General features: G+C 36.6%; 2 protein-coding genes across 3 annotated transcripts in view; one reads left to right on the top strand and one right to left on the bottom strand.

Annotated features, from left to right (window-relative positions):
* Positions 1 to 9,662, bottom strand: part of mdh2 (malate dehydrogenase 2, NAD (mitochondrial)) — a 172,983-nt gene extending 163,321 nt beyond the window's left edge. Inside the window, exon 1 of the mRNA XM_068223761.1 lies at positions 9,656 to 9,662. The gene's annotated coding sequence lies outside the window, so the exon portion shown is untranslated. The remainder of the gene's footprint in view (positions 1 to 9,655) is intronic.
* Positions 1 to 16,638, top strand: part of col26a1 (collagen, type XXVI, alpha 1) — a 55,892-nt gene that overhangs the window by 11,860 nt on the left and 27,394 nt on the right. The gene's annotated exons all lie outside the window — the stretch shown is intronic.

The raw sequence follows: 16,638 nt of genomic DNA, 5'->3' as shown, positions 1-16,638 counted from the left end.
CGATTTGAACTTTTAAAATCGCTTTAAACTTTTAAAATTGCTTCAAACTTTTAAAACCGCTTCAAACTTTTAAAATCACATCAAACTTGTAAAATCACTTTAAATTTTAAAACCACTTCAAACTTTTAAAATCACTTTAAATTTTAAAACAACTTCAAACTTTTAAAACCGCTTCAAACTTTTAAAACTGCTTTAAATTTTAAAACCATTTCTAACTTTTAAAACCGCTTCAAACTTTTAAAACCGCTTTAAATTTTAACACCTCTTCAAACTTTTAAAATCGCTTTAAACTTTTAAAATCGCTTAAAAATTTTAAAACCGCTTCAAACTTTGACCGCTTCAAACTTTTAGGCCGATTCAACTTTCAAACATATAAAACTACTTCAAGCTTCGAATGTACTAAGAATACTTCATTTTGATTAGTCCTCTCCCCTTGTTCTAAGCAACAATATTTCTCCCTCTGTAACTGTAACCTGTGTCTCTCAAATCACACAGCAGATTTTGTTTTTCACCCGTCCATTTCACTTACATTTTTTATTTAATTCAGTGATTTGTTTACTAGCAAGCTGTTGTCTTCTGGCAGGATTCAAACCTCAACTGTAAAAGTGAACAATCCAGGCCTGTATGCAAACAGAAATGCAACAAGAAACATTTAAACTGATTCATGCTCCCCCGGAGTTGTGGTTTGAGTGTTTATACGGCTCAGTTTGACAGTTATTGAGAATTGTACGACTTTTCGAGGTCACGTTGAACCACTTTCGTGATGTTTGGTCCTTCAGGAATGTACAGTGCTGTAAATTCGTATGCCTCGTATTAAAAGATACCAGTGTTATGAAGCAGTTTATTCATTAATGTGGCCCAGACAAAGCAATTCTTCAGAAAAATCTGTAAAATGTTGGACATTTCATTGCCGTCACACCCAGTGTTTACATTGTTTTGCTTATTAATCCATTCCTTGTAACAAAAGTTTGAGATCAGAAAGATTTTTTTAGAACGTTTTCTGCTCACCAAGGCTGCGTTTAGTTAAACAAAAATACTGTAAAAAATGTAAAATTGTGAAATATTATTTTATATAGCTAATGTCATTTTAAATGGAGTTTAAACAATATTTTATTTCTGTGATTTAAACCTGAATTTTTCAGCATTGTAACTCCAGTCTTCAGTGTCACATGATCTTCCATAGATCCGGATAATATGCTGATTTGTTTTATTGTTAAGATCGTCTATTATTTGTACTCAATCATAGATACTTATCAAAGTTTTAAGCTATTTTTTACCGCAAAGTTTAAAGTAACAGCATTGATTTGATGTATATAAACTTTCATAAACTTTGATGTACAATTTTCTAAACAGCCAATCATGTCAGCAACTTAATGCATTTAGACATGTAGACATGGTCAAGATGATCTGCTGCAGTTCAAATCGAGCATCAGAATGGGGAAGAAAGATGATTTAAGTGACTTTGAACATGGCATGGTTGTTGGTGCCAGGCGGACTGATCTGAGTATTTCAGAAACTGCTGATCGACTGGGATTTTTCTAGGGTTAACAGAGAATGGTCCAAAAAAGAGAAAATATCCAGTGAGCGGCAGTTCTGTGGGTGCAAATGCTTTGTTGATGCTAGAGGTCAGAGGAGAATGGTCAGACTGGTTCCAGCTGATATAAAGGCAACAGTAATTCAAAGAAACAAAGTTACAGCCAAGGAATGCAAAAGAGCATCTCTGAATGCACAACAAGTTGAACCCTGAGGGAGATGGGCTACAGCAGCAAAAGACCACACCGGGTGTCACTCCTGTCAGCTGAGAACAGGAAACTAAGGCTACAATTCACACAGGCTCTCCAAAATTGAACAAAAGAAGATTGGAATAACATTGTCTGGTCTGATGAGTCTCGATTTCTGCTGCGATATTCAGATGGTAGAGTCAAAATTTGGCATCAGCAACATGAAAGCATGGATCCATCCTGCCTTGTATCAATGGGTTCAGGGTGGTGGTGGTGTAATGGTGTGAGGGATATTTTCTTGCCACACTTTGGATCCATTAGTTCCAATTGAGCATCATGTCAACACCACAGCCTGCCTGAGTATTGATGCTGACCATGTCCATCCTTTTATGAATACAGTGTACTCATCTTCTGATGGCTAATTCCAGCAGGATAACGCGACATGTCATAAAGCCTGAACCATCTCTGTCTGGTTTCTTGAACATGAACAGTTCACTGTACTCAAATGGCCTCCACAGTCAACAGATCTCAATCCAATAGAGCACCTTTTGGGATGTGGTGAAAAGAGAGATTTGCATCATGGATGTGCAGCCGACAAATTTGCTGCAACTGCGTGATGCTATCATGTCAATATGGACCAAAATCTCTGAGGAATATTACCAGTACCTTGTTGAATCTATGCCACAAAGGATTAAGGCTGTTCTTAAGGCAAAAGGGGGTACAATCTGGGACTAGTAAGGGGTACCTAATAAAGTGTCCGGCGAGTTTATATATGAATATATAAACTTTGTGCTTTTAGACAGCACAAATAGACAAACATATACATGTGTTTACTTTCACTCTTGAGCTCTTTAATGTGTCCTTGAATAAAATATAGATGTGTATATACAGACAAATAAAAACAGTAAACACCATTTGTAATGGTACTTTCCACAAAAGAATATGAAGCAGGCCTTTAGTTTTGAAGTTGAGCAGCAGATCAACGTATTATAATGCTTTGTGAAAGATAGTGTGACGCCTGAAAGCTGGAGAAATGATGCTAAAATAAAGTTTTAAATCACAGGAATAAATTATATTTGAAACTGCATTCAATATCACAAAGTGATTTTAAATTCTAATAAAATTTCACACTTTTACAGTATTTTTAAAATAAATAAATGCAGATTTGGTGGACAAAATAGACTTCCTCAAAAGACAAAAGAAGCACTAATCCCAGGCTTTTAAGCGGTAGTGTATTTGAAGCCAGTTCTTGTCATTGAAGCTTCATATTTGGATACTCTGATTGGCTGCGTGTAAAGGATCCCTTTACTTTTGAAGGAGTAGACGTCAAGGAATGCAGGAGTGTTGTGGGAGGACAGACGCAGCTGGTATCGACAGCTGTAAGAGATCCTTTGTCCCATAATGCTATTACAATTGTCACAAGAGAGGAACTCCCAGTAATAGCGTGCAGTAAATCAAACAATCTATCCTACGATTTGATGTGAAATTAATGAAATGTTTGTTGAGCAGGAAATTAGCATGATAATTTAATTTCTGATGGATCATGTGACACTGAAGCCTGAAGTAGTGATGGTGAAAATTCAGCTTTAAAGGCACAGGGGTTAATTACATTTTAAAATCGCTTACATATTATAAAAAAAAAAATATCGTCAAGGAGTTATAATAATAAAGGTTAATAATTATAATAAATAAACAAAATAGGGCTACCCTATGCGCTACGTTTGAGCTTCGATATCGCAATGTGTGCATCACAATAGTCACATCACAAAGTATGCAATGTTGAGTTGGGATAATAGACAGTGTTGCCAACTTAGCATTTTTATTGCTAGGTTTAGCAACTTTTCATACTATTCTAGCAACTTTTTTTTTTCAAAAAGCACCTAGCAACAAATTTAGCAATTTTGAACATTCATTTGGCTACTTTTAGCAATTTTAAAAAGTGATTTAAAAGAGCAGTCGCTGCAGGCTTCACTCAGTAAATAGCTAGCTCAAATTGTTTTTCATATTTGTTAATTTACTGATATTTGTTAACATATAATTGTTGGTAATTTAGGTAGCAATAAGTTCCAACAGTGCTATAATTGTTGTCACTTTCACAGATGTGTTAATTTTACAAGTTAAAAACAGTAAGTACACAAGCTGTGATTGTTAAAAAGAATGTACCTGTTTATTATCAGTGTTATATTTAAAAATAAAAAATTCTTATCAAAAAGTGTTTGTATTACTTTTACAAATAGTCAACTATATTTTTTATACAAATCTAAATGGACATTTCAAAGAATGTTTTTGAGAAAATTTGAGAAAACATTAATTATTTTGTATTATGCACAAAGATGTAGTTTTGAGTTGCGCGTACACAATGACGTCATCACGCAAAGTAATATGTTAATAAGAACCTATTTATTGTGCATCTGGATGTAATGTTTTAATATAATATAATACACGGCGCCTCAGAGAGTAGAGACATGCTCTGCAAAAAAAATGCTTTTTTTACTTAGATTTTTTGTCTTGTTTCTAGTCCAAATATCTACGAATTCTTTAATCAAGAAGCATTTTCTAGATGAACAAAACATATTGCCTTGTTTTAAGAAATAATATGCCAAAATGAAGCGAGTTTTTCCTAAAATCAAGCAAAATAATCTGCCAATGGGGTAAGCAAAATAATCTTGTTTTTCCATTTGTGATAAGATTATTTTGCTTACCCCATTGGCAGATTATTTAGCTTGATTTAAGGAAAAACTTGGCATATTATTTCTTAAAACAAGACAATATGTTTTGCTTGTCTAGAACAGGGGTTCCCAAACTTTTCAGCCTGTGACCCCCAAAATGACAATGCCAGTGACTTGCGACCCCCAATATCCTCTGAGGCGGTTAAAAATACAGAAACCTGGCATGCAATGGGGCACACACACCAATAGACCCAAGTCTATTCTTCAATTAATGAATGTCAGTGCTGTAAATGTGCCAGAAAGTTTAACCTGGTGTTATAAAATCAATCTGCTGCATCTGACGCTATTGCTGTGTCTTTAGTATAATGTAATTACCCGCAATCCAATAGTAATACAAGCTACTATAGTAACTATATAGTATATAGTAACTATAAATAAAATTTTTTTCTCTTCAGTAGGTTATGGATAATATATGGTCATTCATATTGTTTAATAAAAATAAATAGATTTTTGGAAATCACCAGGCGACCCCCCCTTCATTGTCCTGCGACCCCTCGGGGGGTCCCGACCCCCACTTTGAGAACCACTGGTCTAGAAAAATGCTTCTTGATTTAAGAACTTTTAGATATTTGGAAGCAAGAAAAAAATCTAAGTAAGAAAAGCATTTTTTGCAGTGTGACGGGCTTACGCTTGTCATATACTACATGATGACATCACTGATATTGTTAGGAAATAGGAATACATTTTATATTATTTTTGTCTCTTTTTCTTTTAATCAAACAATTAGCTGCATTGGTCATTTAAGGGTCATATATTTACTGAATTTCAACTGTTGTGTTTGAGATGCTGTGCATACTAATTAGCTATTTTGCAGAAGTAGATAAATGCTGGTCCAAAATTAAATTCAGCTCTGCAGAAACTTCCTGTCAGAAGAAAAGTGTAAAAACTGAACACAGAGCACAGAAAGTTTTATACTTTTATTGTTGTGCAGAGAATTCATCGAAAAAGAGGACTTTTGTCTGGGGTACGGCCAATGGAGGACTGGACAATGATTGACAAATGACTAATTTCCCTAAACTCCACCTGTTAATATCAGCTGCCTATATAAGTTGAAGTCAGCAAAAGAAAGTGGTTGCTCACCTCCTTAATGTAACTTCTGCATTGCATTTAGGATAACAGAATTCTGTCAATCGAATTATTAATTTGTATCCAATAAATGGTTCCGATTTTTGACATCGAAGATAAACCTCTCCTGACCTTTTCTCTTAAACACGCATGGAATTGATTAATATTCCAACAATATGCAAATTAGCGCGTGACATCATCTGGCAACATTTAGTCACTTTTGGGGCAGGCGTTAGCTACTTTTCATTGGCTACACTGATTATAGATGACCAGAAACCACAGGTCAAATTACACAAGATTGGTTTAGACACTGAAGAATTGAACCATAATAGAGTGAAGGTTTATCATCTGCATGTGTTTTTAAGGCGTGCACCTATGCCAGCATTTTAAGAGAGTTTAGTTGTGCATAAAGAAGTTTAATAAAGATTATTTTTATGGAATTACTATTAGGATGATGACTAAACAGTATTTGATTATTTGCCCCATTATGTTAATTTATGACTGTAGTTTGTTTATTATATGTATATAATATATAATTTCATTTAAAAAACTATATTTCACTCCACTACAAAATCATCCCAATCAATCTAAAGCAGTGGTCACCAAACTTGTTCCTGGAGGGCCGGTGTCGTGCAGATTTTACATCCAACCCTAATCAAACACACCTGAACAAGTTAATCAAGCTCTTACTTGGTATACTTAAAACATCCAGGTAGGTGTGTTGAGGCAAGTTAGAGCTAAACCCTACAGGGACACCGGCCCTCCAGGACCAGGATTGGTGACCCCTGATCTAAAGCATAGACCTCAAACTTGAGTACATTTACATTTAGTTATTTAGCAGAAGCTTTTATCCAAAGCGACTTACAAATGAGGACAAAAAAGCAATTTACACAACTATAAGAGCAACAATTTATAAGTGCTGTAGGCAAGTTTCAGGTATGTAAAATGTAAGACACAAAACCATTAGTAATATATATTTTGTAGTACAGTTACCGGTGGAGCCAGAGAGGAAATTGCAGATTAGGAAGGAAAGTGGAGAGTAGTCTTTAACACATTGATTAGTTGTATCAGCTGTGTTTGAACAGGGTTAAAGCTAAACTGTGCAGAGCTGTGGCCCTCCAGGGATTAAGTTTGAGACCACCATCTAAAGCAATGACTTTCCAAAAGAGCTATTAAAGTCATTTGGTGAAGTTGTATTTATGTCACAATGTATATCGCAGAGAGAAAAAAATTGCAATGTGCAATTTTTCCAATATTGTGCTGCCCTAAAACTAATAATAACACTTTTAAACATACATTAAAACGGTTATTTTACAATGTAGTATTAATAATATAGTAAAAAATAATATTAATAGTACAGTAAAATGCATGTTTCCTCACAATTCCCAACACAAATTGATTAGGTTAACTTAATTAAAATTAAGTGGATTGACCATAAAACAATTAAGTTGTTTCAATTGTGTTGTTTCAGCTCATTTTTCATAATAATCAAATAAATAATATATATTTTTGAGTGTGCTACATTAATATAGTTGTTTTTACTGTATGTTATATATTATTTTAGGCGACACGGTGGCTCAGTGGTTAGCACTGTCACCTCACAACAAGAAGGTTGCTTTTTTGAGTGCCTTCTGGGTCAGTTGGCATTTCTGTGAGGAGTTTGCATGTTCTCCCTGTGTTCTTGTGGGTTTCCTCCGGGCGCTCCAGTTTCCACTACAGTCCAAAGACATGCGCTATAGATGAATTGAATAAACTAAATTGGCCGTAGTGTATGTGTGTGAATGCGAGTGTATGGGTGTTTTCCAGTACTCTGTTGCAGCTGGAAGGGCATCCGCTTCATAAAACATATGCTGGATAAGTTTGCAGCATAGCAGCGCAGTCCGCTGCGGCGACCCCTGATGAATAAAGGGACTAAGTTAAAGGAAATATTTTTCATTATTCTTTACCTGGTGGCAAAACTTATTACAAACATTTAACTCTCTTCCAAAACAAAGGAGAATTATCATTACCAAATTAAAATGACATCAAACCCTAAATGGAAATTTAAATATTAATATTTTGGAATGTATTCAGATATTTTTTAAAGGATATAAGACAGAATATATCCATACATGTAAATTTATTATTATTATTATTTTCAATTTTTTAATAAAATTTTTTGATATTTTTAAACAAAATTTTCAAAACATAAATAAATATATACATATATCGTCACCTTGGAATTCTAAGGTTTTATCTGCGTTCTGAATGATTTCGAGATATTAAGCTTCAAAGTTTTAGCATTCCATATAGCAAACAGTATGTGTGTAACATTTGTTTTTTTAATAAATAGTCTTAAAATGTAAACAGCATCCCATAATGTAAATAAGTCATTTAATAAAAATATGTCAATAACTCAACTATATATACAGTATATATATATATATATATATATATATATATATATATATATATATATATATATATATATATATATATATATATATATACACATAGTTGAAGTCAGAATTATAAGCCCCCATTTGAATTTTATTTTCTTTTTTAAATATTTCCCAAATAATGTTTATCAGAGCAATGAAATTTTTACAGTATTTCTGATAATATTTTTTTCTCTGGAGAACGTCTTATTTGTTTTATTTTGGATAGAACAAAAGCAGTTTTCAATTTTTAAACAGCATTTTAAGGACAATTTATTAGCCCCATTGAGCTATACATTTTTTAGATAGTCTACAGAACAAACCATCGTCATACAATAACTTGCCTAATTACGCTAGCCTGCCTAGTTAACCTAATTAACCTAGTTAATCCTTTAAATGTCACTTTAAGCTGTATAGAAGTGTCTCGATAAATATCTGGTGAAATATTATTTTCTGGCAAAGATAAAATAAATCAACTATTAGAAATGAGTTATTAAAACCATTATGTTTAGAAATGAGAAACTTTTCTCTCCATTAAACACAAATTGGGGAGAAAAAGAAACAGGGGGGCTAATAATTCTGAATTATATATTTATATATATCTATATATATATATATATATATATATATATATATATATATATATATATATATATATATATATATATATATATATATATTCAGTGAGCACCTTTGTGCTGTATGTCGGCGGACTTAACCACTAGGCTATTGGCGCCGAGCAATAACTCAATTTTGACAAAAAGTGTCAGATAGAACATTATAATTCTAAGATGACGATATTTAAATTTTATCCTTAGTTAAAGTTTATGTATAGTTAAAAAAACTATAGCATTCATTGGTTCACGTCCCAGCTGGGCCACTTGGCATTTCTGAGTTTGCATGTTCTCTGCGTGTTCGTGTGGGTTTCCTCTGAGTGCTCCAGTTTCCCCTATAGTCCAAAGACATGCGCTATAGGGGAATTGAATAAACTAAATTGGCCATAGTGTATGAGTGTGTGTGTGTGTGAATGTGAGAGTGCATGGGTGTTTCTCAGTACTGGGTTGAGGCTGGAAGGGCATCCTCTGCGTAAGGCATTTGGTGGAATAGTTGGTGGTTCATTCCGCTGTGGAGAACTTTGAAATAGAGACTAAGAAAATGAATGATTAAATGAATGATTTCTATTTTCATATTTTTATATGATATATAAATATTAGTGACTTTATTTTCTTAGTATATAGTCTAATAATAAATAAATATATTACAAAATTTGACACATATTTCATCTTACGTTAACAGTTCAAACAAACAAAAAAAAACATGTCAAATTGTTTTCATGTCTTATTAATTTCAACAGAGCTCTCATTTGTTACCAGTTTTAATAATGTGCTTATTAAAGAATCAAAAAATCTTTATTGCCTAGAGTAACTAATGCAGATTTGTGGTTAAATCTGTAAGACATTAAAAGACATTACAAATATTGTGGGCTGTGTTTGAAAATATAGCAAGCAGACTCCTTTAATTGATATTATCAAGAGTATTACATTTATATTATGGCTCACTGTGAGTTCCCAGATCCAAAACCGCTAAATCCTGACAGTTCAAGGCATTAGTCATTCATGGGAACAAATTCCCATCAGCAGAATTACAGCACTCATGCTTCCCATAATGCCCCACTCAGGCTCTTATCTATATCTATATAGCGGGCTCCAGCTGTCCCCCATACCAGGTTTCCAGAAGGGCTGGCAGAGGTTCAGATCCGTCACCTGCTCTGCACATTCCTCTAGGTTGAGAGATTGTGATCAGAACCTCTAGCAGTGAGCGTGGCTGTGGGAAACGCTCTGTCTGTGGTGTGCATCGCATGATTGATGAGGACGCATGTTCTCCAGGCCGCTCAGCTGCCTGGAGCGGGTCAGATCAGCTCATTTTCTGCTCATTATGGTGACTTATATGGCTGTGAATGCAAACTATGAATGCATGGTGAATTTAAAGCCCCCCTAAATCATCATTAAACATGTTTGCTTGTTTTAAATAGTTAATTCCCCCTAAATTTTTTAATTATATTATTAATTACTCAATTTTTCAAAGCCCCTGAGATCTTCGTTCATCTTTGAGAATAAAAATTAAAGGGATAGTTCAACCAAAAATGACAGTTTAGTCACTATTTACTCACCCTCGAGTGTTTTTAAACCTGTTGAACACTAATGAAGAATAGGGAAAACAATTACAGCTTCCTTCAAAATATCTTCTTTTGTGTTTAGCAGAAGAAAAAGTCAAACAGATTTGCAAGTGAAGGATGAGTAAATGATGACAGAATTGTTAAGGCTGATTTATACTTATGTGTCAAGTGTACGCATATGCTCCGGCGCAGTCTTAACGCAGTTGCATAACCCTCGCTGTGCCGTCGCCGACGCGCATCTCTCAGAAAATGTAACTATTCAATTCAATTCGCCTTTATTTCTATAGCGCTTTTACAATGTAGATTGTGTCAAAGCAGCTTCACATATAGCAGATCATAGTAAATTGAAACAGTGTATTCCAGTTTTCAGTGTTTAAGTTCAGTTCAGTTTAGCTCAGTTCAGTGTGGTTTAATATGCACCACTGAGAGTCCAAACACTGAAGAGCAAATCCATCGATGCGCAGCTCTACAGATCCCAAGCCAGTGGCGACAGCGGCGAGGAAATAAACTTCACTAAGTCACTTCACTAAGTGTCGAATGTGAAGAATTACAAAACCTCAAGAGAAACCAGGCTCAGTTGGGCATGACCATTTTTCCTCTGGTTAAACGTCTTCTGCAGAGCTGCAGTCTAGGCGCCGGAGGCTGGAGAAAGCTGGACCTCAGCGAAGACTTGTCTGTCCCTGGAGCATCACAGGATTCAGTCTCATGTTCTCCACTCCTCTACGACCACCACAGCAGCTGCTCAGGATACGGCCTGGTCCAGGATTATGGAAACCTACACGTCGCAACGACGCATATTGCAAGCTCTGTGGTTGGTTGGCTTGGTAGTGTTGACGAGTGTGGGCGGTGCCGAGAGCTGCGAGTCCGAGTTACAAGTGTCGTGTCTCATTCCTGCAGCAAGAGGGCTTTATGATTGTTTATGAGCTCCAAAAGTGGAGGATCTGTTCGGCAAAATATCTGACTGCGTGTAATAAATATCTGACACCGCATCCTTAAGGACTGTTTGGAGAAATATTTGACTGTATGTCACTGCATATCAAACGACTTAAACGATATAACGAGAAATCTCCACTGTGCTACTGAGTGACAGCGCTTCTCAATGAACAGCGCAGCAGCGATGACGTAAGCATGCCCAGGCCCGATTGTGGTGTGAGTGCGGGCCGTCGGGGGGACAAGCGTGCATTGGCCCGGTTCGAGGCAACTGTACTTAGTGTGAGTACGGCCTAAGTTAACATTCAGAAAAAACTAACACACCCTCAAAGAAATTAGACACAGAGGAACATAAAATCCTACAGCCAGCTAGCGTTTCTGAAGTGCTATTGCATAATCATAAGGTAAACACAAACCAAAAGTCTTCATTTGGAGCTCAACAGTTGTAAACACTCGCTCCATCCGGCTCGCAGCTCTCAGCACCGTCCACGCTCGTCACAGCTACCAAGCCGACCAATCACAGAGCTTGCGCTACGCATCGTTGTGATGTGTAGTTTGATTTTTTGAAAGGTGCGCGTCAGCCACGGCCAGGGCTATGCGACCGTCCGAAGGCTGCACCGGATCATATACGTGCTCTTGATGCAGAAGTATAAATCAGCCATAACATGATAGTACATGTGTAAGTGTTTAATACTTTAGCTCATCCATGAACATGATTTCTGCAGGAGTCCTGTGGGATGATAAAAGCCACTTTCACACAGTGATACCGGTAAATATCCGGAAAATTGATGGAACAACTTTACCGGTAGATTCAAAAAAGCGCTGTTCACACAGGCAAGGACGTTACGGATTTTTTTACGGAAAAGACTGTTCACACATTCGCTCCAAAATACTGGTAAATTCTGACATCATTAACCAGAATTGACCTCTAAACGGCTGCGCTTGTATTTGTAAACATTTGACTACATTACAAACTCTGGATGGATCAGTGTTGTGAACAACTTCGATGAAAACATATAGAGAAACACTTTCGCATGTTGAGATGTTCATGGTGTGTGTGTGTGTGTGTGTGTGTGTGTGTGTGTGTGTGTGTGTGTGTGTGTGTGTGTGTGTGTGTGTGTGTGTGTGTGTGTGAGTGTGTGTGTGAGTGTGCGGGCTCACCAGCTGCTTCACTGGCACACGCGACGCAGAGCTTGAAGGTAAACAAACAGCGGCCTATCATAAGCATACTATCGATAATTATTTACACCGTTGGCATTAAGAAGAAACATACTGTATACATGTTATCTGACTAACATATAGCAGCTAAAGGTGTCTGGAAAAATATTCAAAGGCTTTTATTTTCATAAACCGCGCGGACGTGAATGCGTCTGACTGTTCTAATTGGCTAAAGTAGACGTCTCACGTCAGCACATTCTATACGTGCACGCGCTCTTTCCAGCAATCTTCCTTCTGCATTCACACAGCGCAGCATTTCGACAAATTACCGGTAATGTTACAAATAGCTGGAACAAATTTACCGGTATTTTCAAAAAGGGCCTGTTCACGCATTCAACCATTCCGGAAAATTGCCGGTAATTTTCCGGAAAGGTCTGTATGTGTGAAAGGGGCTAATAACCACAACTCCCATGATTCCACATCGTCACATGAGTCACATTATCATCAAACTAAAGCTTTGTTTGTTGTGAATATGCACCCTCTAGTGGGCATACTGTGCCTTTAACTGCAATTTTTCATTTCTACTAGAATTAGTAAAAGGTTGACTCTAATATGATGGCACGGTGGCTCAGTGCACGGTGGTTAGCACTGTCACCTAACAGCAAGAAGGTTGCTTGTTCGAACTTGTTGCCATTTCTGTGTGGAGTTTGCATGTTCTCCCCTTGTTCACAAGGGTTTCCTCTGGGTGTTCCAGTTTTCCCCACAGCCCAAAGACATACGCTATGGGAGAATTGGGTTAACAAAATTGGCCGTAGTGTTTGAGAATGCAAGAGTAGTTGTCGGTTCTTTCCACTGTGGCGATCCCTGATAAATAAGGGACTAAGCTGAAGGAAAATGAATGAATGGATTGGCTCCAATAGAAAAAAATATTGGACTAAGTGCTTGACACATGGCAGCAAATGACGCACATGCTGTAGATCTGGCATTACTACTAATTCTAATTCTGTCCGAAACGATTTCATTACTTTGCATTTTACCAATCAACCTCTTTTATAAACCATCTCTAACATGCTGAGATGTCCTCTTCATAATCCCCGAAAACCCCCATCAGTCTCTGCCAGAATGCTGTTAATGGGTGTGGAGTCTTAATGTGGTCAGCTCGCATCTGTGATTTGTGTATTTGTACTTCTCCTAAGACACGAGTCGCACTCTGCTTTGGTACATCAATACATCACCGATGTCTGCGCTGGCATGTGTTTGCACAACTTTATTAACCATGTCAGTTTTAATAAAATCGCTGTGCTAGTTCCCTAAACATGGAACCATTCCTTCGCATCTGCAAAAAGCATAATGGCAATCCAATGTCTGCAGATCCCATTGTGTTGCTCTTCTTTGCAGCTCATCCGTTGGGTGTTTTTTCCCCCGAAACATTCAGCTGTCTACTGATCTGAGAGCAGCCTGAAATCCAACTAAGCCAAGATATAAGGAGAACAGGCACATGTCAGACAGCTGAACATTTCATTCGCCATTTACTAAGTCTGCTTGTACACATCCTTTTATCATACATCGGCCAGTCCAATAGAGAGACCTACAAAGTAAATATTGTTGAGCAATACTGGTATAGAGATTGAACGCCGTTCTTTGGGTTTACCATCATGGGTTTTGTCTTGTGCAGTTACTATAGCAATTGAATGTAGTCTGTATGGCTGTATCATACATCGTTTAGTCCAATGGAGAACCCACAAAGAAAATATTGGTGAGCAATATTGGTATAGATTGAATGCCGTTCTTTGGGTTTACCAACGTATGTGTTATCTCATGCAGTTACTATTGTGTTTGAATGCAGTCTATATGGGTTTATTATACATCACCCAATCCAATGTAGAACCTACAAATTAAATATTGGTGAGCAATACTGGTATAGATCGAATGCCTTTCTTTGAGTTTACCAACATGAGTGTTATCTCGTGCAGTTACTATTGCGTTTGAATGCAGTCTGTATGGGTTTATCATACATCGCAGAGTCCAATAGAGAACCCACAAAGTAAATATTGGTGAGCAATACTGGTATAGAGATTGAATGCCATTCTTTGGGCCAACCATCATGGGTGTTATCTTGTGCAGTTACTATTGCATTCTAATGCAGTCCGGATGGGTTTATTATGCATCGCCCAGTCCAATGTAGAACTTACAAAGTAAATATTGGTAAGCAATACTGGTATAGATTGAATGCTATTCTTTGAGTTTACCAACATGAGTGTTATCTCGTGCAGTTACTTTTGCGTTGGAATGCAGTTTATATGGGTTTATCATACATCGCAGAGTCCAATAGAGAATCCACAAAGTAAATATTGGTGAGCAATACTGGTATAGAGATTGAATGCCTTTCTTTGGGTGTACCAACATGGGTGTTATCTCGTACAGTTACTATTGCATTAGAATGAGGTCCATAAGGCTTAATCATACATAGTTTATTCCAACGAAGAACCTACAAAGTAAAGATTGGTGAGCAATACTGGTATAGAGATTGAATGCCATTCTTTGGGCTAACCATCATGGGTGTTATCTTGTGCAGTTACTATTGCATTCTAATGCAGTCCGTATGGGTTTATAATGCATCGCCCAGTCCAATGTAAAACTTACAAAGTAAATCTTGGTGAGCAATACTGGTATATATTAAATACCATTCTTACATGGATGTTTTCTCATGCAGTTACTATTGCATTTAAATTTAGTCCGTATGGCTTCATCATACATTGTTTAGTTCAATAGAGAACCTACAAAGTAAAGATTGGTGAGCAATACTGGTATAGATTAAATGCCATTCTTTGGGTTAGCCAACATGGGTGTTATCTCATGCTGTTACTATTGCATTTGAATGCAGTTGAATGGGTTTATCATACATTGCCCAGTCCAATGGAGAACCTTCAAATTAAATATTGGTGTTTTCTGAGCAATACTGGTATAGTTCAAATGCTTTTTTTAAAATTATGAACATGGGTGTATCCTTGTGCAGTTAGTATTGAGTTTTAATGCAGTCCGTTTGGGTTTCTGCTCAAATAAAGCAGACACATGTCAGCTTTTCTGCTCTGGTGGATGTGTATATTGTGGTGAGGAGTGACAAATTTGTTCCTTTGCTCTTCGAGGAATGAGCTAATGTCCCTTCATGAGGTCTGTCCTTTGATGACACTGTGCTGTGGCCTTTAATCTCGCATTTCAGTCAATTGAGAACAGATGAGGAAGCTTTTAGTGTTGTAAATGTCTCAGAAACTTGAAGTAATAACATTATATGATCGGTTCTTTTCTTGCCAAGTAGTTTGCAGTGCTGGTTAGCTTTTGGGCTATGTCCACACAGCAACGATAAAGCCTTTTTTTTCTTTTGTGGATTCTAAAAGTTTCACATCCATCATTTAAAGAAGTGAATGGTAATGGGAAAACTGGGTTAAATGGGGTAATACATACAGTATGGCACGCTTGTATGGTGATGTAAATAAACAGACAGTGCTGCAGCATACAAAAAATACAAATAAAATCAAAGATAGCACGTTAAGTCCAGACATAAACACAAGATGATGACAAAACACACACAATTCTCCAAGGTCTAAAAATTCATCTTTAGTTGAAAATTCACATTAACTTTTTAAGTTAAAAGCATTCAGCAAGTAATCTAGAGTAATCTAGACTCAATGCATTGCATACTGTATGTAGCATAACTCATAAGTATGCTTTAAACTGCTTCATATTGTTGTTATAGGCAGTGATGAGAATAACAGCGCTGTAAATAAACAGCATTACTAACGGCGATACTTTCTTTCAGTAATGAGTAATCAAATGAGCTACAGTTTCCCCCAGTTACAACACTGCTATCATTACTGACAATAAAATGCACGTTACTATAATTGAGAACACTGAAGCGGTTTTCATGCGAGCAGCGTCTCTCTCAGCCATCTCTTTCTGTGGAATGTGTGTTCGGGGCTGGGGCAGTGATGATGATGATTGGTGTGTCTGTGAACATGGTGTAACTGAGAACGTGATAGAGTACATTTTCATCATTTGGTAATCGAAAGCAGAGTAATGCAGGCGTTCACACACAAGCACACACACAGTCAGTCGCACACATCAACAACCAGGACTTAGAACGATGGCAAAACCAACAAGTTTAAAGGTAGCGTTCGCAAACTAGAAATATAAGCACTATTTTTCCCCTTATGGGCAAGAATGTTTATGTTAATATTTAAAATGATATGTTGAATTTGATGGGTGTCTCTCACATTGCCTCACAACAACATTAAAATAGTGTAGATTAGTGTACAATGTTTCATATTTATTTTATAATCATTTGACAAATTAGATTTTTTTAAAAGTAACCAATAGTTGCTTTCCCTGGTAGTTAGTTACTTTTATATCTATTTTAGCCAAAGTCCCTTTAAAGGGCACCTATA

Source organism: Danio rerio, chromosome 10 (assembly GCF_049306965.1).
Source record: "Danio rerio strain Tuebingen ecotype United States chromosome 10, GRCz12tu, whole genome shotgun sequence".
Lineage (NCBI taxonomy): Eukaryota > Metazoa > Chordata > Actinopteri > Cypriniformes > Danionidae > Danio > Danio rerio.
This window is presented reverse-complemented; position numbering and strand designations above follow the sequence as displayed.